At 50.1% G+C, this 22,318-nt stretch overlaps 1 protein-coding gene across 3 annotated transcripts in view; it reads right to left on the minus strand.

Moving 5' to 3' along the window:
* The window catches only part of Dyrk1a (dual specificity tyrosine phosphorylation regulated kinase 1A), a 115,586-nt gene extending 95,870 nt beyond the window's left edge, over positions 1-19,716 (minus strand). For 2 of the 3 annotated variants that reach the window (XM_005073795.4, XM_013116225.3), the window contains exon 1: positions 12,287-12,386. The gene's annotated coding sequence lies outside the window, so the exon portion shown is untranslated. Of the gene's footprint in view, positions 1-12,286; positions 12,387-16,775; positions 16,953-19,600 lie in introns of those variants that run through there. The other variant, XM_040750421.1, reaches the window with a different exon arrangement.
* Positions 19,717-22,318: the final 2,602 nt, after the last annotated feature.

Genomic DNA, 22,318 nt, shown 5'->3' on the forward strand with positions numbered 1-22,318 from the left:
TAGACCAACTGTCTCCACCTGCAAAAAAGTTGGATGTCCAAGTTTGTATTTTGCCTCCATACTATTAATTGGAAACCAGTCACTGAGAAAAGTCATGAAATTGAACTAAAAAACATTTTTAAATGTTGTCCTCAAACTTGCAACTATTGCACCTGGCAAGATTGACAGTTTTACGAGTTTCTACCTATAGGTACAAGATTCACTTTTGAAAACCTCTCCATTAAGCCGGGCGGTGGTGGTGCACACCTTTAATCCCAGCACTCGGGAGGCAGAGGCAGGCGGATCTCTGTGAGTTTGAGGCTGGGCTGGACCGACAGCCTCCAAAACAATACAGAGAAACCCTGTCTCATATAAAACCAAAAAAAAAAAAAAAAAAAAAGGAAAACATCTCCATTAAATAAACTTTCCCTCCCTCATGTTCTGCCATCCAAACAATCAAAGGTAAAAATTCAAGCCAGAAAGCATCCATGCTTGCTTCTTACTTCTGTCTGTCTTCAAGGCTAGATGCACTGTAGGTGGATCTGAACTCCAGCTGTGGGCTAGGAGCAATGACTGAAGAGCACTGTGCAAGCTGACTCCTCTCGGTGGGGAAGACAAGGAGCGCGCGCACGCCTCTGGAGGCTGAGGAGGGAGTGCAGTGAGTGTGACACCAGCTAGACCACTTGGCAAGACCCTGTCGGTCTCAGTCAATAAATGAAACTGCTCCACAGATGCACTAAGAGTTGTATGGACTTCCATAAACTACTAACCTGGGCTATTCCTCTAACACAGAGAGCACCATCTTCCCACTCATCATTCCCGTGCTTTGCCTGCCCCAACATAAAGCAGACATCCATAAGCACTCATCTACAATAAGTAATGTTCTTTCTTCTACCCCCAGCACTCAGAGTTCTCCAATCTCACTGGTGGCTTTGGTTTTAAGGAGGGTCTCACCCTGGGGTCCAGAAGTCACCACAGTCCGGCCTAAAAGCTGGTGTAACTACGCCACCACACCATGGTTCCAGTTAACTCATCTCTAAAGGCCTCACCTCTTCCTTTTTCTTTTTCTGCTTGTTTGTTTGTTTGTTTTTCGAGACAGGGTTTCCCTGTATTGTTTTGGAGGCTGTCCTGGAACTAGCTCAGTAGACCAGGCTGGCCTCGAACTCACAGAGATCCGCCTGCCTCTGCCTCCTGAGTGCTGGGATTAAAGGCGTGCGTCACCAACGCCCAGCTCCTCTTCCTTTTTCTAGGCTCCCAAATCCCTGTCCTACTCTTTATTTCAAATGCAAATATGCCCTGCTGTAGCTTTTGGTCCTTGGGACTAACTAAAGAAAAAAAACTTTAAGAAGTTTATTGATTTATTCAACAAATGCTTATTTAGTGCTTATGGTATACTAGGTACCTAAAATGCATAAGACTACAAAACTCTGAGGGAAAAACACTGCTAACGTCTGCAGAGGATCTAAATAGGAAATAAAGCACTGACTAATTTTAGTATTATGAACAAAGAATAGACACAACATTTTATAAACTAAGGATAACCTAGGGAGGAGATACTTATATCTCCACTAGAACTGAATGAGGAAGGACAGTAACTCCAGACCAAAGGGCAGCAGTGAAAAGATGCAGAGGTAAGTCAGTCACATGATGCAGACAAAGCAGAGGCGAGTCAGTCACCGGGACAGATCAATTAGACAAGGACATGAGTTTGACCCTAGCAGGCACTGAGGAGGAGGGTGGTGGCACACACTGTAGAATCAGACCCACCAGCCAGACTAGCCAGTCAGGGAATGCAGCTGGGGAAGACTGTCTCAGAAGAAAAGGTGGGGGGCGCTGAGGAACCTCACCAGAGGCTGACCCTGGCTTCCACTGGTTGAGAACCACAAGTTTTCTTTTGTTCTTTAATGACAGAGAATTGTTGCTTCTCTAGACAGTCAAATCTCTCCCGCTGCTGCCCTTTCAACTCAACTTCTACTCCCTAACCTCCTCCAGAGGCCTGCATCCTTACGTGGCTACATTTTTCACTTGTTCAGCAAACAGCCCTTTTCCACACTATCTGTCATGAGTCCCTCTCTCTTCCCTCTGTGTGCCCAACTCTGCTAAGTAACTAACCACTGGCCACTTCGGAGGTGAATGAACTTACCTACATTTAACTGTGCTACAGAAAATATCCTATTCATTTTCTTATCCCTGCTATTTTGAAGAACTTTCACAATCTTTCCTATCACAAAAGGAATTATCCATCAATAATAAACGTGTTTGATATAAATGAAGATAAAGCAAAAGTCACCATGGCATTGACAATTGTTTAAGAAAAAAAGGATCAAATCACAAACTTCTTGGCAGACAGTATTACTCAAGGACTAGAGCCTTGTTTATATCTAAATATAGTATAACTCCAAAACAACTGTCAAAAAGAACTAAGATAATTTGTACCTTCAAAAATATTTTTAAAATCATGAAATCACAGATCCTATGTCCTTTAATGAGAATTTAATTTATGTCTATTGTATCCTTAAACCTACACAAGAAACTGTAAAAGATTTTTCCTAACCAGCAAGTTGTGGCGCACACCTTCATTCCCCACACTCGGGAGGCAGAGGCAGGCGGATCTCTGTGAGTTCCAGGCCAGTCTGATCTACATACAGAGCAAGTTCCAGGACAGCCTCCAATGCTACAGAGAAACCCTGCCTTAGGGAGAGGGAGAGGGAGAGGGGGAGGGGGAGGGAGAGGGGGAGAGAGAGAGAGAGAGAGAGAGAGAGAGAGAGAGAGAGAGAGAGAGAGAGAGAGAGAGAGAGAGAGAGAGAGAGAGAGAGAGAGAGAGAGATTGATTTTCCATAATGGCAAAGACAGCAGCGGTTCTTGTTTGAGTTGATTCCAGGCTGCATTCCATGTTTGGCGGGGTTTGATCTGCAATAAATAAATAAATAGCTCTGGCCAACATGGTGGTGCACACCTTAATCCCAGGGCAGAGGCAGGTAGATCTCAGTAAATCCAAGGTCAACCTGGTCTATAGAGAACCGTCTTCCCACCACCCTCCTTTCCCTCTCATCCTGAGTGTGCTGCCAATTGTCCCCCCACCATAACAGAGACACACACTAACACTCTGTCTTTGGTGCCTTCCAGTCCTCACAGGAAGGAGTCTCAACAACCACACCACAGCACAAGCACTCACTCTTAGGACCTATGCAATCTCCCAGCCCTTCCTCCCACAGCCTGGCTTACCTCCCCTGCTGTCCACCTTCAGAAACCCAGCCACACTGTTGCATGAAGCCAGGACTCATTTTGCTATCTACTGAAAATGTAACTGAGAATCTCTACTCCCGTTGTCTCTCACTATTCCCTTCTTGGTCTCTCAGACACTCCTTACTGCACCACCTGCCGTACCCTCACCCTGAGTCTCCTCCCCCTCCTCCCCTTCAGCGTCCTCTCTTCCCTTTCCGGTCCTCTCCACAGCCGTACAGACATTCTGCCACAGGAAACGTGCCTACTGCTCAGACCCTTGCTCAAGCCCACAGCCACCTCAGCTGCCTGTGCACACTGGCTCTTCTCTTCACACTCCCCGCTGCCAGTCTTGCACTTCACTTTCCCTGAAAGCTCATCTACGGAAAGCAGTGAGGTCACCTTGACCTCTGCAACCAACAGGGGCCACTCACATCTCATATGGCGGACATGCAGGCATTTTCTCAACAGAAAAAGAAGTTTCTTTTCTAAACTTATCAAAACATCAGTTATTCAACAGGATAAAGGAATCAGAAAATCATTAACTCTATCCTTAACTATGTATCTAACAAAGAGTCAGTACTTTGTTATTTAAAAACCTAGGCCCTAGCCAGGCGGTGGCACAGGCCTTTAATCCCCGCACTTGGGAGGCAGAGGCAGGTGGATCTCTGTGAGTTTGAGGCCAGCCTGGTCTACAGAGTGAGTTCAGGGACAACCAGGGCTACACAGAGAAATCCTGTCTCAAAAAACAAAAAAAGGATTGGGAAATGCACTCTTGAGACACTGAAGGTAAACACATACTAAAAGGTACTATATTTTAGAAGACAATTTGGCAATATACATTCAAATATGCTTACAGCTGGCACAGTTTTCCTTATAAATGGTACCCTACAGCAAATGCTCAGAGTACAATTAAATGTCCCAATGAGTGAACCAGAGCAGCACTGTTTAAAACAGTGAAGTATGAAAACAATTTTAATGTCCCTTCATGAGAGCTAAATAAACCAAAGAAAACACATAAAATGAAAGTTCCCAATCAAAACAACAAAGAAACAAAACACTTGACAAGAAGGGCTAGGGATGTACCTCGGTTGGTAGAGTACTTGCCTATAACCCATGAATCAATCCCCAGGTTTGAACCCTCGTGTGGCACAAAGTGGGCATGACTGACACACACCTGTAGCAACATCCCAGAGACTGAGACAGGAGGGCAAGACAGCCTGGGCTTGAGATCCCACCAAGAAAGACATGGAAGGGAAGGAGGGAGGAAGGGAGGGAGGGAGGGAGGGAGGGAGGGAGGGAGGAAGGAAGGGGGAGGGGGAGGAAAGGGCTAGAAAGGCGGCTTCATGCTTTAAGAGCTCACACTGCCCGGCAGGCGGATCTCTGTGAGTCTGAGGCCAGCCTGGTCTACAGAGCGAGTTCCAGGACAGCCTCCAAAGCCACAGAGAAACCCTGTCTCGAAAAACCAAAAAAAAAAAAAAAAAAAAAAAAAAAAGAGCTCACACTGCTCTTCCAGGAGACCCCAATTTAGTTCCCAGGAACCAAGTAGGGGACTCATAACTGCTGTGAGCTCTTCAGCACCCATGGGCACTTACACACAGGTGGCACACACACACAGACACATTGCACTTACACATATGGCGCAAGCGCGAGCGCGCGCGCGCACACACACACACACACACACACACACACACTCTTTTCAAGAGGTATGGGCACGCAATGTAATCCTGACACCCCAAGACAAAGACAGGTAGATCTCTGTAAGTTCAAGGACAATCTGGTCTACACATCAAGTTCCGGAACAGCCAGATGTACACAGTGAGATCTTGTCATCAAAACAAAAACAATTTAGGGAAAAAAAAATTGGAGGTCAGGCGAGGCAGCTCATTTCTATAATCCCAGCAGCTGAAAAGAGGAGGAGGACTACTTGGAGTTTGAGGCCAGGTGTGAGTTGCCCAGTGAATTCCATAGTCAGTCACCAAAATTAATAAATAAAACCAGGTCAGGTGGCACAGGCCTTTAATCCCAGCTACTCCAAAGGCTGAAGCAGGAGGCTCTAAGCTCAAGGCCTGCCTGGAACACAGAGTGAATCCAAGGCTAACATCAAGGCCCCAGTGAGTTCCTGCTGAGCTGCTTAAGCGGTCGAGCACTGGCCTACAACAGGTGACACCCTAGGCCCAGTGTTCAGTCACTCAAGCACATGCACAGTAAAGGGGACACACAGAGAGACAGAAAGAGCACTGTCAGTTGACAAGGGGATGTTTCCAAGTATTAAGTTTAAGTAAAAAAAAAACTACGTTTAGAATGTCTTTAGTTAGTTGGTTGGTTTGAGACAGGGTTTCTCAATGTAACAGTCCTGGCTGTCCTGGAACTCACTCTGCAGACCAGGTTGGCCTCAAACTCATCCCGAGTGCTAGAACTAGAATTAAAGATGTGTGGCACCACTGCCCAGCTTGTCTCTGATTTATAATGTATAGACACTGCATACAGACAGACATATATAACTTTGTACTTTAAAACCAAGACTATGGATGTTTGCCAAGTGGGCACAACACTTGGGGTCTGATCTCCACTGCCACCCAAAGAAGGGAGGGAGAGGAGGGAGGGAGGAAGGGTCACAGCTAGCCCAGTTCTGCAACAGTCCATACTAGATGGAATGCACGTGTGAGGTACATGAATATGCACAGAAGTAGGAGAAAAAACTATGAGCAGTTACTAAGAACCATGAGAACGGGTGGTGTGACACCATCCATCCCACAGCACTTGTTTAAATGAGTACATTTGCACCGTTTATCTTTAAAAACTAGAACTGACACCGGGCGGTGGTGGCACACGCCTTTAATCCCAGCACTCGGGAGGCAGAGGCAGGCGGATCTCTGTGAGTTCGAGGCCAGGCTGGACCCACAGCCTCCAAAACAATAAAGAGAAACCCTGTCTTGTAAAACCAAAAAAAAAAAAAAAAAAAAAAAAAACTAGAACTGCCAGGCTGGAGCAGTGGCTCAGTGGTTAGGAACACTTGCTGTTCTCCCAGAGGACCCTGGTTCAGTTCCCAGCACCCACATGGGAACTCACAACTGTCTGTGACTCCAGCTCCAGGGGATCTGACACCTTCACACAGACATATATTGGGGCAAAACACCAATGCACATGAAATTTAAAAAAAAAAAAAAAGCCAGGCATTGATGGCGCATGCCTTTAATCCCAGAACTGGGGAGGCAGAGGCAGATGGATCTCTATGAGTTCCAGGCTAGCCTGATCTACTGAGCGAATTCCAGGACAGCTTCCAAACAATACAGGGAATCCCTGTCTCAAAAAAAAAAAAAAAAAAAAAAAAAAAACCTAGAATTGCCTCCATGATCAGAACTGCACATTAAATGCTTGCTATGTTGTGAGACTAAGACTCCACAGATGGAAGAGACACTAAGAAGAAAAGGAATATTGTCTGGTAGTTAGAGTCAGAAGGTTCTAAGCAGAATGACCCTAGGGGTGTCACCATATCTAGTGACTGGAAGACACCAACCTTAACTCCCACAGAAGCAGCTCCTAAGCCTGCCCACAACAATGCCACCAAGTGGCAGCTGTCATAGACACCATTTTTCCTTCCCAAAAGGCTCTCTTTCTTATTTAGTGCAGGTGACCTCTGATCAGTGCTAACCTGATAAGAGCTTCCTTCCATTTTCAATTACAGTACCTATTGGAGCAAATTCCAACAAGTGAGAACTAACTATAAGTAACCAGATAAGTAGGAGAGGCAGTAATTCTGTGTTTGTTCTATGTAATCACAGCAAGTTCCCACCAACCCGTCCACCCCAATGTCATCCACCAGAGTCCTGCTACGAACCACACCTTACAAAAAGTTCAGTTCTAAGCTATAACTACTCCTCTGACTGACATTCCTGGGAACAAGCTCCTGTGTGGTGAGCAGGCAGAGAGGGACCTTTAGCCCGGCAATCCCTTACACAAGTGTGGAGGCCAGTACTCAGACAGCGGCTTCTCTGCACTCCTCATCAGGCGGGGTCACTCATCTCCTCAGAGCTTCTCAGGATGACCCGGATCCTTATGAAAGAAGCTCATCCCAGAGAAATCCCAACACTGCACACGAATAGCTAAGCTTGGGGGTCCCAACACCCTGGCAGGTTTCCAGGAGAGCATTATCAAGTGCCCAAGTCCCTCCCCGCTAGACCCACAGACAACTGAAAGGAAGAGCGCTCTCCCCTGTCTTCACAGGAGGGACTCTGAGGGGGAGGCACCCAGTAGTGGATGTATCCTCAGTCACAGCTCTCATCCTCACAACATTCACTGATTCTCACACACTGAAAGCTCCGACAAGACCCAAGAGTTAGTCTAGTGCCATCTGCTGTTATCCCAAGCAGGGCCGTGCACACAGTGAGGGCCAGGGCAGACTCAGGGTAAATCCAAAAGTTTAGATCACATTATTTACATGATATAATCACAACTATAAAGAATATGTTTCTATCAGAAAATAGTGCCAGTAAAATAGTATTAGGCCCTAAATAACTCCACTACAAAAAAAATGTACAAATTCATTCCAACAACCTATTTGAATATGCAAACTATAGCACAAAAGCTTAATGACCAAGACAGTGACTGTTCAATAAGCTGCCTTTGCAGACAGTGGGTTCTTCCAAAAGGCATGGAAATGAACAAGCAATGCTCATTTTTCCTTCATTCTGCACCTGTCCATAGTAGAAGCCAATGTTTAGCCACCCTACCAAAGACTACAAATCCCAGCCTCCTGTGCAGCTAAATCTGATCAATAGCACATGAAAAAAGGACACACTGCTGTCCAAGTGGACCTGACACTAATAGAGAGGAAGAGACAGGCATTAAATGAATAAGTATATATAAATCACTGATGACTCACTATACAGCTATCCGCAATAAAGGTTAGGAAAGTAGAAAGTCCTGCTTGGCTGGGGGGGGGGGAGAGCTGTGGAATAGTGCTTGCCTAGTGTGGGTGAAGTCCCAGGGTTGATTCCCCTCCCCCACCAGCAAAGGCTCCTCTGAGCGGTAATGCTGAGAAGGGAAGACAAGTGTGTCTGAAAGAAGAAGGGTCGGTCCCTGTCACAGGAGAGGAAACCATGCTGGGACCTGAGTCCTGAAGTCACTGCCTGCAAGGGACGCCAGCCTTGTTCACTCTCTCAAAGGCAGGTCTCCCCAGAGCTCCATGCAGCCTCAATTATTAGTCCTAGCTGAGCACCAAGCAGATCTGGGAGAGATGCCACAATCAACACCTTCTACCCAAACGTGTGTTCCAGGACATTAGACCTAACCATGGATCCCATTAATACTTCTAAATAAAAAATCTACTCATCATTGAAATTGTGTTTTGTTTTTTAAACTTCAAAAAAAATAGGAAGGAACAAAAAAAAAAGTCGGTGCCTATTTGACGGTGAAAATGTTACTAAGAGAAGAGCTGATGCCTTCTGAAAGCCAGCTTCACCCCATGCCGGACCGAGCAAGGCATTTCAATCATGAGAATGCAACTGGGGATGATAAAATGACTCATCATCAAGAGATATTTTTAAAGTGACTATTGTATTACATACGCACATGTCTGTTAATCAAAAATTATTTATCTTGTCAAAATTTAGTTTATTGATAATATATAAACTTCCAAAACAACTATTTAAAGTGTGCCATCTATGAAGAGCTAGCTGCCAAGAACCCAATGTGGCTCTCTGTCAACAAAAGTATGCCTTGGAGGAACCACAGCCGTTTCCATGTTCAATGTAAGGTTCACTCTCAACCAAGACTGTAACTCATCAAACAATTCTCCAAGGCAATTTCAAATCCAAAGTACAACTTTAAAAAGCATAGCTGTTTTATATAAACACAATTATTTTCCATCAGTTTGTTTTATATGCCAAAATGAAACTAAAATTTAAAAAATAAGACTTGCCTACATTATCTAACATGAACCTTCGTTTCAGTTATGTGAAACCTGCGTTCAATTCTCACATACCCAACAACAGACTTCATACTCCAGGCCGACCCTACGAAATCAACAAGAGGCAACATTTCAAAAGATTCCTTCATTTAGGAGCAAAAGAAAAACTTCAGGTAAACCTGAAATGATTTAATGACTTTTTTCCAAGTAATTAAACACTAATTTTAATCCCTGTTTTGTAATCCCAAATTGTGTGCATTGGTCTTGCCACCAAATACTGCCAATGGCCAGGACAACACAGGGTCCCTCCCAGTCTTTAGCATGCATAACCACTCCACATGTTCCTAACTATTCTGGTAGTACAGCTTACTGTGGCAGAGAAAGTGCACTGTCAGGTTTCAGGTGACCCTGACTGATATTTCCAAGCAAGAAGAGTTCTGCTTCTAAAATGAAAATAGACAAGTACAGGTGGAGAAAAACCCACCAAAACACTCAACAGAAAGTAGACTGTTAGTGTCAAGTTACTGCTTAGGAATACCACAAAATTATTAAGACTAATAATTGCAAGTACAGAGCCAAGTTCTTGCCAGCAGAGGCTTTCTGGAAGCTCATGGTGCTTGCTGGGTTTGGACGTCAAGCTCTGTCTTGAGAGGCAGAAGGGGGGCTCCTGGGAGTAGGGGCATGGACAGGCAGGTACAAAGTGGGAGCTCTTTGTAACAAGAGGAAATGACAGATTAACACACAGCTGAGCGCAGGACTAAGACAGTCACAGGTTATGCCCATCCTCTAGGAATCTTATTTGCCAGGTCAGGTAGCACAAAACAGTTCTTTGCCACCCAAAATTCTATAGACACATGCTAACCACACACTCTATAACATGTGTGTGATTTAAATGTGTGTGCTATGTAAGAAGGGTTTAAATACCCAAAAGTAAATGTGCTAGTACATTCTTTGTAGAGTTACATAACAGGCATGACAAAGTCCACGGTGTGTCACGTCTGTAACAAGGTGTCTTTACTCCCATGGACAGTAGGCCTGCAGGACCTACACCCCTTGACTACAGGGTTGCGCCCACCCACTCTGGACTCCACTCCCATGTCTCAGTCACAACACAGGAAGCTGTAAGTAACACTAGGTGAGAGAGCTCCAGCTCTCAAGGGACACTCTCTGACCAAGGGTCTTAATATGTCAGAAAGCTCTCACTAGATCATTGGTCAATGTCCTGTCCTCACTAATAATCACCATTCATTCCATTCTACTCCTTAAAAGACAACAATCTCAACATCAACCAGGTGTAAGAAACACACAAGGGTGACCCTTCCAGAGTAACTTCTGAGGTAAAAATGAACTTTCTGTAGCCATTTTTACAGGAGAACTTGTGTAGATGCTGACCGGAATCCTAACTTTTTGGCAGGATCTGAAATCTAACTCTACTTGGACAGCTACCACAGACACCACTACCAAGCCGGGACAAATGCTCCACACAGCAGGGCTCTTTTAAACGAGTCCCCTAAAAACCCAGTGACTATATATAACCAAGTAAAGTTTCTTAACCAGTATTCCTTTTAAATCTTAACCAGTGAAATTTGAGTTCCTATCTCCCATTTACAGTCTATCTGGAAATGTAATTAAAAAGAGAAACTTAAGAAACGGAAAGTAATCCCACTACATTATTGACATCTCAAATCAGAGTGCCTAATAGTTATTTAATATGCAAAGTCCAAAAGCATCAAAATAGAAACCAATATTTACAGAAAAACAAAATAACTCCACACCGAACTTTATGACTTATCACTATACAAAAAAAAAATTCTATACTATAATTACAATGAAATGTGAAGAGCAAAAGCTGACTAGTTTGCTTCGGGGGAAGGGGGGTGACAAGTTTCATTAAGAGGGCTCTCATCTAAACTGCTCTTCTGCAATCCTAAATTAACTCCAGCAAAACCTGTCCCCAAACGGTCTGTAGGTTGGGAACCCTGAGTCATCACACAGCACTCGACAAGAAGTCACAAGCTGAGACTCAGAAACCCAGGTTGACAACTGACATCTGCCTCCTGGAGTCCCGGCTGTATGACCTTGGCCTAATCACTGGCCTTCTCTACGCTCAGTCTGCTCATCTGTACAATGGGTAACACTCCCTCCTGGCAGGTTAAGCCAGGGACTATGTCACACCGTGGTTAAGAACGCCTGGCACTAGTCTCTGGGTGTGAACACACGGTTACAAGGTGTATTTCCTGGCAATCTGGCAGAACCCAGGAAGCCGATGCTGCTGCACCTCCATGACAGGATTCACAGACTCTAGGGCTGGGCAAAGACAAGACAGGTCGTCGGAGTCACCGCCTCGCGGATTCCGCCGGGGTTTTTTGTTTTTTGGTTTTTTTTTAACTATTTGGGGCTAGGGAGGGGCCTCTGGCTGAGCGCTGGGTGAGCTCCAGCGGCCCCGGGGCCTCCGGGCCTCGATTGGGTCTGCGCCTATAAATAGCCTGGCGAAGTTGTGCGGCGATGCCCAGGTATCCGCGCTCATCCGCGTCTCCCCCCGCAGCTAAGCAGGTCACCCCGGGCCCTCCGGGGGCCAGGCTCGGCCGCGCTCCCCGCCCGGCTCGGGAGCGGGCGCACCGGGTTCCCCAGGCCCCGGGCTGCGGGGCGGGCGCGGGCCCCCGGGGCCTCGCAGACAGCGGGGCCTGCCGACCTTCGCGGGCCCTGCGCGGCCGGGCCCTGCTGCCCTCCTCGCCTCCCGGCCGCCGGCCCCATTTTCTGAGCCCGTGCATTGTCCTTGCCGAGAGCCCCGGCCGGCGCCCCGCACGCCGGCGGCGGGGACGGAGAGGAGGGACGAGGGAGGAGCTGGGGGAAGAGGATGAGGAGGAAGAGGAGGAGGAGGAGGGCGGCCGCCTCCTCCCCTGCGCCCCGGAGGCCGGCGGAGGTCTGGCGCCGCCCGGGCCCCAGGCCGCGGCTCCCGGCCGCCGCAACTTTCCTCGGGGACCCACCCGGCCTTCCCCGGGCTCCCTCCCGCGGTGGCGGGCAGGCCCGGGCCGCCTCCCGCTCCTAAGATGGCAGGTCCCTCCCTCCCTCCCGCCCTCCCTCCGCGAGAGAGAGGCCTCGGCTCGCAAGGCCCCGAGGCCGGGCCGCGCCGCGCCGGGCGGGCGAGGCGGGCGAGGCGGGGCGGACACTCACCGGGACGATGGCGGGGCGCTTGCTCCCTCCGCCGAGTCTCAGCCTCGAGCTCCCGCCGCCGCGGCCTCCGCAGACAGCGCCGCCCCGGCCGCCTGTCTCTCTCCGCCCCCGGCGTCCCGGGCTCCGGCGCCGCAGCCGCCGCGCTGGCTCAGGCAGGGTCCGTGCGTCCGTCCGTCCGTCCGTCCGTCCGTGCGGCTGGCGGGGCCGGGGTAGGCGACAGCCCCTCCCCGGCAAATACCGCAGTCCCCGGGCCCCCGAGTGCCGGCGGCGGCGGGGCCCGGCGCGGAGGGCGGCGGCGGCGAGGCCGCTGCCGGCCGCTTCTCCCCGACGAGGATTTTTGTATTAAAAAAAAAAAAAAGCCTCACAAAATGGCGCGCGCTCCGAAGCTGCGCAGCGAGCGGGCGGGCGGGCGGGCGGGCGAGCGGCGCCGGGGCCCGAGCGGCGGCGGCGGCAGCAGCGGCGGCGGCGGCGGCGGCTCCGCCAGGAGAGCCCGGACCGCCCGCCCGCCCCCGATCCCGCACAGACACTCGCGCTCGCACACTCACCGCGCGCACACTCGCCCTCGCACACGCTCCCTCACACTCACACCGGGCCCGCCCGCCCGCTCTCTCGCTCGCTCGCCGGCGGCGGCGGCGGCGGCGGCGGCGGCGGCAGCAGCAGGAACAGCAGAAGCAGCAGCGGCGGCGGCGGCGGCGGCGCCCGCACCCCCGCTCGGGGAGTCCGCGCTCTCAGCCCGGCCCGGGCCGCGATCGGCAGCAGCGACGGCAGCAGTCTCCCCGGATTCCCCCCCGCCGCGGTTGCCGCCGCCACCCCCGCCTCACTCCAATGGGGCTTTTTATTATTATTCGGGCGGGAAGCGAAAGGGTTTAAAAAAAAACCAACCAACAAAATGGCGACGGACCGACCCGGTCGCTATGGCAACTGTCAATCAAAACGCAAAACCCCGGCTGACGTGCTGACGTCCTCCTCCCGCCTCCCCGGCCCCCAAGCCGGCGGGCGGGGCCTGTTGCCCGGACAACGGCAGATTCCGTTCCCTCCTTCCCGGCTCTCCTGCGCTCCCCCCTCCCTCCCCAGCCAACCACCCAACCCCCCTCAGGTCACGTGAAGGATAAATTCGGAGCTCGGGCCCCGCTACGAGTGTCAGAGGAGGGCGCGTGATTCGCTCGGGGGAGGGGAGGGGAGGGGAAGGGAGGGGAGGGACGGGGCGAGGCGGTGGCCGGCCTGCCTGCCTGCCTGCCTGCCGGTGCGCGGGCGAGCGAGCCCCGCGGACGCTCGCCCCGTCCCCCCTCCCGCGCGCGCACGCGCGCTCCCACGCCGACTGCGGCCCGGCCGTCGCCGCGCGTCCGCCCGCGTCGCGAGCTCCCGCAGCCCCGCCCGCGCAGGCCCGGGAGGGAACGGGAGCGGAGGGAAGAAACCGGGCCGCGACGAGACGGGCTCCGGCCGCCGCCGCCACCCCCACCCCCGGCTCGGCTCGGCTCAGGAATCCTGGCCCCGGCTGCGGGCGGGCGTGCGCGCGGCCGCCACCTTGATCAGATCGGGGCCGCGCCCGAGCCGCGCAGAAACTTTCCAGGCTGGGCACGCTCCCGGACGCCGGTTCCCCCGGCTTCTCCATCGGAATGCCCAGCCTGGACCAACCCCGGGGCTGGGTTATTTATTTATTTATTTATTTTTTGGGGGTGCTTGCTTGTCATAAACCGCCTCGGCTTCCTGATTCTTAATTTGCCCACTTGGCCTGAGCCGTCGAGTCTTTGCCGGAATTCTGCGTGCGTGTGTGTGTGTGTGTGTGTGTGTGTGTGTGTGTGTGTGTGTGTGTGTTTCTACGTCTTCCGCCGAGCTGGATACGCCTGTGTGTGTGTGTGTGTTTCTACGTCTTCCGCCGAGCTGGATACACCTAGGTGTGCTCTCCTTCCTGCCACTGACACCGGAGTCCCCTGTGCTGGCTACTTTGTAATTAGTGGACAGCCGCTGGCTCGATTTGTATTTGTACCTGTTCTAAAACATCTGCGGTTGTGGCCTGCAAGGGTATATGCATTGAGATATAGTCCGGTGGGTGTAGACACTGCTGCGCCCCCAAAAAAATCCCTGGGTTGACTTCTAAATTTGATGGGTTTTTTTTTTTGCCATATTTATGTTAACGCTTTGGTTAAGCTGTTTGCAGCATTTGCAGTAGATGCAGTCTTATAAACAAATGTGAAAACACCGATAAACACTCGTCTCCGTGCCGTGTGGCCCTAGGAAACACTTGCTTTAAATGATTTCCAACAAACATTCTACAGCTAGTGCACCGTCAGTACACTAAAGCAGCTTATTCAACTTAACACAGGCCAGCAAAGAAAAAAAAATACTAAAACTAATGTAGGATTCAGAAAGGAAAATAGTTTGCTTTAGACTGCCTGGGGTATCAAAAAGTTGCAGCACTCTGCAAAAGCACGTTGGGCTGGCATTTTCATATTTGCACTGTTGGTGTAATTAAAGTCCACAGTCAACGTAATTAGTAAGAAAAAGTGGCCTAGAGTGTCCGGGGGGAGCAACTGGTTCTTCCCAAACACAATCTTCCTTCGAGGCTCCCAGCCTCACCTCAGGGCTCCTCACTCCACCGGCCACAGTTTCTTTTCTAACACAGTACTAAAAGCTAAACTCCTTTCAGACGTGCATCGATCATAAAGGAGGAAACCTGTTTAATTATGTGCGTTACCTTGGCCGACTATGACATTGTCTCAAGAAATTGTCAGTCAGGTCAAACTAGAAGGCGCTCAGGGTGACGCAGGGTCCGGGAAACGTCGGTCTCCGTACCTGGGAGGTGCACGCTCTCCCACCCAACGCGACATTAACTAACCTTGTCGATGGATTGTCATGTCTGGGTTGGGATTGCTATTAAATGTTGCACATGGACTGCAAATTATAGCTGGTGACAAGGGGGACATGGTGGCCTCTGTTAAATACAGAAATTAAGCCTTTTGGTTTTATCTGAGAATCTCCCATCCGAGAACCTGGGACAGCAAAGAAAAGCCCAGGGTCTCAGCCGCTGCCATCCCCCTCGGTCTAGAGCACCCAGGTCCCACAGAAAATGGCCCACCCCACCCTACAATTGAGGTCCTGGTGCAACACCCCCCCCCCAGTGAGTGATGAGGGCAGGATTCATGTCCAAGTGTATTTGCAACCCCCGTGTCCCCACCACAACAAAGTGGTCAAGTCAGAAAATAAGGTCTTCGGGTAGACCCAGATGTCCTTGTAACAAGCCGGACCTAGAGACAGACACAACAAAACCCCTGACAAGGAACAGAAAACCTGGAACCAGGAGAATCCAGGGCCACAGAACAGCAGCGATCCCCCCTTGTATCAGAGAGAGAGAGAGAGAGAGAGAGAGAGAGAGAGAGAGAGAGAGAGAGAGAGAGAGAGAGAGAGGGTCCCTCCGTTCCTGCCTTGCTTGTGGGCTTCCAGCTTTCAGAATTGTGGAGCGGGGCATCCCTGCTATTTATTCAGTTTGTGATACTTTGTTTGGGGGCTAACAAGGTTTCTCCTGGCTGCCCCACACCCCCTTACCCCACACATCTTGGTGACCCACTATTTTAAGCCCATTAGATTGAGTAGATGGAATCCTGCTGGGAGCTAAACCAAATATTCCAAGGACAAATGAACTGGTGTTCTACTCCCGCCTCTACCCTCACAGGGCAGGTTGAGAAGGTTAGCGATTCCAAATTCAGCCCCCGGACAGTACACGGCCTGCAATCCAGCACTTCTTCCATCCTTACAGATCTGTGACTGATGAAGCACCTGCTGGAAGCTTTGTTGCATACTGCTCTTGTTTTAAAAGCCATCCATGTGTATATTTAAAAAAAAACACACAAAAGCAAAGAAAAGCAAGACGAAGGTCCTATAGACACTGACATTGATATTGTGCTATGAACTAAGACATTAATAAGTCTTGGGCATCTGAGGTCCGAACAACAAAAGTACGTGGCCAGTTAAAGCAATTTAACCCCATGAAAGAGACCAATGCGGCAAAAAATGACTTGCAGACACTGTCACCAGAGTTTCCCTGCTCTTACAAGCCTAATGAGGAGATAAGCAATAGCGACAGAGTACAGAGATGTGATACTTTGTGGCCACACCGGGGAAAAGAGCATCCGGTCCAGTGACTCACACCCCAGACCGTGGTGGCAGAAGTCCTGACCCAAGGGTTAGATTGAGAGAGAGGGCAAGAGGGGAGCACAGTTAGGCTGTCCCTGCAGAGTGTCCCACCCTGGACAGCCCCCGAGCTCCAGACAAGGCGGCCTGACACGCACTTGGCCGCACTGGATGAAGCGTCTCCCTCCCAGCCAAGTTCCTCTCCTGGCCGACACCGAGGGCGTCCCTTCTCCGGCTCGTTTGAGGCTGCTGGGGAGGTCCCAGCTCATGGGGTACGTTGTCCCAGCAGACCAGCACCCAGAGGGAAACCTGCACTGTGTCTGGACAGGAATGTCACGAGATAGCCCACAAAGGTACCTACCTCCTCCTGTCTTGACAGGGGCACACACTCCTCCAGGGTTTCCTAGGCAACTGGGGGTGACTGCCCGCACCACACGTGCTCTGGGTTTGCTTCTTCGAGACTCATAAATTTTGTTTTTGTTTTTAGTGGTTTGCTTTCTCTCACCTCCCTGAGGACCTACGGGGCTGGTAATGGTAGCTGCGGGGAGAAAAGACATTCTCTTCAGTGGTGTAGGTAGTGGATAAATTACCTATGCTTCTTCAGTACGTCATCTCTCGCCCACCCATATTCCTGGGGGCAGCTTCAATCAAACCCATTGGGTCACCACGACCCCACCCCACCCCCGCCCCAATGTGTTTATTAGCAGTCTGTCCTCTGTGTGTATCTGGTATCCACTCAGGGAGCTGAAGAGAGGAATCATTTGGGGGATGGGGGAGTTTCCAGACAGGGTTTCTCTGTATTGCTTTGGAGGCTGTCCTGGAACTCGCTCTTGTAGATCAGGCTGGCCTCGAACTCACAGAGATCCGCCTGCCTCTGCCTCCAGAGTGCTGGGATTAAAGGCGCGCGCCACCATGACAGGTGGAGGAATCACCTTTCTATTGACTTCTTTGCTGCCAAAAAGTAAGGCTTGAAAGAATTGAAAGCACACGTTAGGCCAGACCGCAGGTACCAGTGCCAGGGACGCGGCAGCCCAGCCACTTTCTCTGCGGCTACCTCCACCCTTATACCGCATAAATGACACAGACTGCCTCCCTGCCTCTCTCTACAGCGGTCCCAAACAGAGTGCGTGACCAGCATCTACCTCTTACATGTGTGTTCAGCTGCTTTAAGCCAAGCTAGGGTTCAAACAGTGCCCTTGTCTGAAAGCAACACTCATTACCTTCTCATCGGGTAGATACGTTTGCCAAGATCATTTCACCAATTATTACTATTAATAATTCCTTTTCTTGGGAACCTAAGGGAAACATCTTGAATATAAAATATGAAGTTTCAACAAGGAGGGAGATGAGATCAGATCCTGAAAACGGTCTTCAGACCTCCACATGGGTGCCACGGCAATGCATGCACTGCGTGCGTGCGTACATGCGTGTGTGTGTGTGTGTGTGTGTGCGCGCGCGCACGAGCGCATGCGCGCATGTGTGTGTATCACACTCACACACACACACACACACTGTCTTCCTCGATAGTAATGCTATTTTTTTTTTCAGATAGATTTTCTCTGTGTAACAGTCCTGGCTGTCCTGGAACTCACTCTGTTGACCAGGCTGGCCTCAAACTCACAGAGATCCACCTGCCTCTGCCCCTGCCTGGAATTAAAGGCGTGCTCCACCACTGCCCAGCTTTTTTTAAAAAATGTTTAATACTTAAGGAAAACATGAAATTGTTAGGTTGACACACTGTAGTGAAAGATGTGTCTTTGCTAGGGCGCCTTCTGATTGGCTTAATAAAGAGCTGAATGGCCAATGGCTAGACAGGAAGAGGTTAGGTGGGACTTCCAGGCAGGGAGAGAGGGAGAGGGGATGAGCCTAGGTACAGGACAGACAGATGCCAGAGGAGAAAGCAGGACATGCAGGAGAGAAGGCAAGAGCCAGGAGGCAGCATCTCAACTGGTAGGAAATGAGCTAACTTAAGTCATAAGAGCCTACGTGCTGGGCAGTGGTGGCGTGGCTGATGTTAAGTCTCTGTGTCACTTTATGTGAGCTGATGACCCAGAGAAAGATCCATCCGGGGCATGCGTGGTTCCTACTGTTTGAGGACATTCTGAAACTGGGCTGGGACTTGAGCGACACTTAGGAAGAAGTGCAGTCCCACACTGGTTAACGCCTGGCCTACTGTTTCTTTGGACGCAACTAGGGGAGGGGAGGGTTTATGTGGCTCATACTTCCATGGCACTGTTCATCCTCAGTCAGGACAGGAACTCAAAACAGGGCGGGAACCTGGAGTCAGGAGCTGATGCAGAGGCCTCGGAGGAGGGCGGCATCTGTTAATTGAGGCTCCTTCCTCTCAGATGACTCCAGCTTGTGTCAAGTTGACACAAAACCATCCAACGCAATTGCCCCCCTATCCTCACCAACGTCACACACACACACACACCACACACACACACACACACACACACACACACGACTGTACAGTCACAACCTCTTCTTTCTCATCCGCCCCCAAGGTCTCTCATTAAAAACACAAACGACTTTAAAAGTCCCACAGTCTTTCAAATTCAAACACATTAAAAATCCAGCCCCTTTAAAATGCCCATTCTCTTTAATGAATCCAAAATCTCTTTTAAAAGTTTAAAGTCTTTCAGCTGTGGGCTCCTTTAAAAATCAAAACTAGCCAGGCATGGTGGTGCACTCAGGAGACAGAGGCAGGAGGGTCTCTGTGAGTTTGAGGCCAGCGAGTTCCGTAGACAGCCAGGGCTCCACAGAGAAACCCTGTGTCAAAACACAAAATAAACCAAACAAAAACAATAAATAAAAATGAAGTTAATACTTTTCTCACTTCAAGAGGGAAGCACCAGGGCACAATCACTATCAGATCAAAGCAGAAACAAACTCCTACAGGGTAATAAGCCAATGTCCGAGTATCTGGAATTCACTCACCGTCTTCTGAGCTCCCCCAAGGAGCTTTGGTCCCTTCTCTGGCTCTGCCCTCTGCAGCACACACAGCTTGTCCTCTGGGCTCTAGCTGGCTCTATTGCGGCTGCCGGTTTTGGTGGCCATCCCATGGCACTGACATCTCCCAAACTGCTGGGGTCTCCTGCTGCAACTGGGCTGCACGTTCGCCCTTGGCCGCTCCTGTCCCCTCCCAGTGCCCAGCCTCAGCTGCTCTCCATGTCCCCTTCATACCTTCAAAACCAGCACTGCCACGTTCAGCTGTCAGCAGGAGGTACAAGCTTGTCCACTTCTCCAACCGCGGCTTCTGCGGGCTGACTCGGAGGGAACGCGTCCCAGAATAATTCACCTCAGTCACGCTGGTTTCTTCCTAATCGCCGCTAGATTCTCAGCTCCAGCTAACGTCAATTGTCTTGATGATGCAAAGATTTCACCTCCGAGGTGCTGGTCTCTTGTCAATTTTGTTGACTCTTCAGCCCCAGCTGACCAGAATGACAGACTCTTAGTTCAGAATTGCAAACAGCCCTGAATCTTTAAACTTCCCTCTGGAGCCGCACAAGCCCAGCCTTAGTTAGGGTTTCTATTGCTGCAACAAAACACCAAGACCAAAAAGCAAGTTGGAAAGGAAAGGGTTTATTTGAGTTACACTTCCACAGCACTGTTCATCATCAGAGGATGTCAGGACAGGAACCCAAACAGGGCTGGAACCTGGAGGCAGGAGCTGATGTGGGAACCATGGAGGGGAGCTGCTCACTGACTTGCTCTTCATGGATTGCTCAGCCTGCTCTCTTTCCGAACCCGGGACCAGCAGCTCAGGGATGGCCCCACCCCCAACGCGTTGGGCCCTCCCCCATCAATTACTATTTTAAAAAATGCCCTACGAGCTTAACTACACCTCAGTCTGATGGAGGCATTTTCTTAATTGAGGGTCCTTTCTCTTCGGTGACTTTAGCCTGTGTCAAGTTAGCATTAAACTATCCAGCCTAACATCTAAGCAACAGCTTCCCCCAGATCGGCAGGCTGAAGGGAAATGCCCCCAAAGGAGCTGACAATTCATCGACCCGGGAATTGATAGCTAGGTGGGAGGCCCCACAGCAAGCCGGTGACAGTGACCAAAAGCTCGTTAACACAACAGTTCTCACCGGTGCCTTTCATCTTGGCTGTTTTCCTGATTTTGCTCCAAGTTAATACTGCACCAATGGCATCACCTTGCTGTGCTGTATTTACAGCTCTCGCTCTCTCTCTCCCAGTACCTGGGGATTGAACCCAGGACCTCATGCAAGTTAGGCAAATGCCCTACCACTGAACTACAGCTCCAGCCTGCGGATCCCCGGTTTTCATCTTTATCTCATAAGAGCATGTCTGGCATGTTGTAAGCACTGTTTTTTTATCTGTGTGTGTGTTTGGGCTGTTGTGTTTATGTATACGTGTGTGTGTGTGTGTGTGTCTGGGTTATTGTTCCTTTTTGCTGGAGACTGAGCTCAGCAGCTCCTGCTCTACCACAAAGCTACACCACTAGCCCTATTTTGAATTTTACTCTTATTTTTTATTTGTTTTGAGACTGAGACAGGGTTTCCTCTGGGTAGCCCTGGCTGTCCTGCAACTCGCTCTGTAAACCAGGCTGGCCTCAAAATCACATGATCCCCCAGCCTCTGCCTCCCGAGTGCTGGGATTAAAGGTATGTGCACGGTGATCACCATACACCCACTTAGTTCTAGTGTCTCAGACCAGTGTCCCTGTCCAGTTAGCAATGTCACACCAACTGACACCCAGGGAGACAGCTCAGCACAGTGCTTTCCTGTGTCCATCTCTAGCACGTTCATGAAAAAGACGAGTGGAACCCCAGCACTGGGGAGGCAGAGACTGGCAGATCCCAGGGGCATACAGGCCGGCCAGCCTAGCCTAATCGGCGAGTTCTGGATTCAAGAGAGATCGTGGGTCAAGAAACAAGGCAGATGGCTCACAAGGGATGATGGACACTTGCACACACACACACACACACACACACACACACACACTACAGACTCATCTGTTCTTTGGACAGAGAGGACTAGAAAGTACCTCTATGTGGGCAGACCTCTGAGTGTTAACTTCCGTACCTGAAAATGCAAAATTAACAGACAAAAATGGCCGCGCCCGCTGTGCAGCCTGTGTCCGAGAATGTGCAGAGGGTGTCAGGGATTGACAACACAGAGACCAGAAGGCTCCTCAAGAAGGCTCTCTTTCATTCCTACTCTGGATGGTTATTATATACCCTGACACCAGAGGTGAAGGTGGGTGGGTCTGAGGATGCCATTAGTCTTTGGAAAAGGTCGAGGACAGGGCGGTTCCCTTGGGCAAGCCCTTTTTAGGAACTTATTGCCTCAGGCATTGTATTGTTTATAGTAAACATTGACTTACAGCTGCCTACTCCCAGGCTGATGGGGAAGTGGGTCTCTGCTCAAGGCCTGGTGTCCCCACAAAAAATCTCTCTGCCTGTACCCCAAAGACCAAGCGAAATGTCATAAATCTGTTTCACACCTGGACGGTGGTGGCTCACGCCTTTAATCACAGCACTCTGGAGGCAGAAGCAGGTAGATCTCTGTGAGTTCGAGGTGAACCTGGTCTACAGAGCGAGTTCCAGGACAGCCTTCAAAGCCATACAGAGAAGCCCTGTCTCGAAAAAAAAAAAAAAAAACCAAAAAAGAAAAACAAAAAACGAAATCGGATTCACAAGGGACAGCAAACATACCCCCACATCTGGATTTGCTTCCAGAACTTTCTCTGGCTCATTTGTTTTTTCACTTTGTGTGTGTGAGCTTTCACCTTCATGAATGTCTGTGCATCGCAATACATGCGGTGGCCTCCGAGGTCAGAAGAGGCCGTTGGGTCTCCTGGAACTAGAGTTACAGGTGGTTGTGAGCCATCGTATGGGTGCTGGGAACTGAACCCAGGTCTTCCAGAAGTACTGAT

This window comes from Mesocricetus auratus, unplaced genomic scaffold, assembly GCF_017639785.1.
Source record: "Mesocricetus auratus isolate SY011 unplaced genomic scaffold, BCM_Maur_2.0 Super-Scaffold_100008, whole genome shotgun sequence".
Lineage (NCBI taxonomy): Eukaryota > Metazoa > Chordata > Mammalia > Rodentia > Cricetidae > Mesocricetus > Mesocricetus auratus.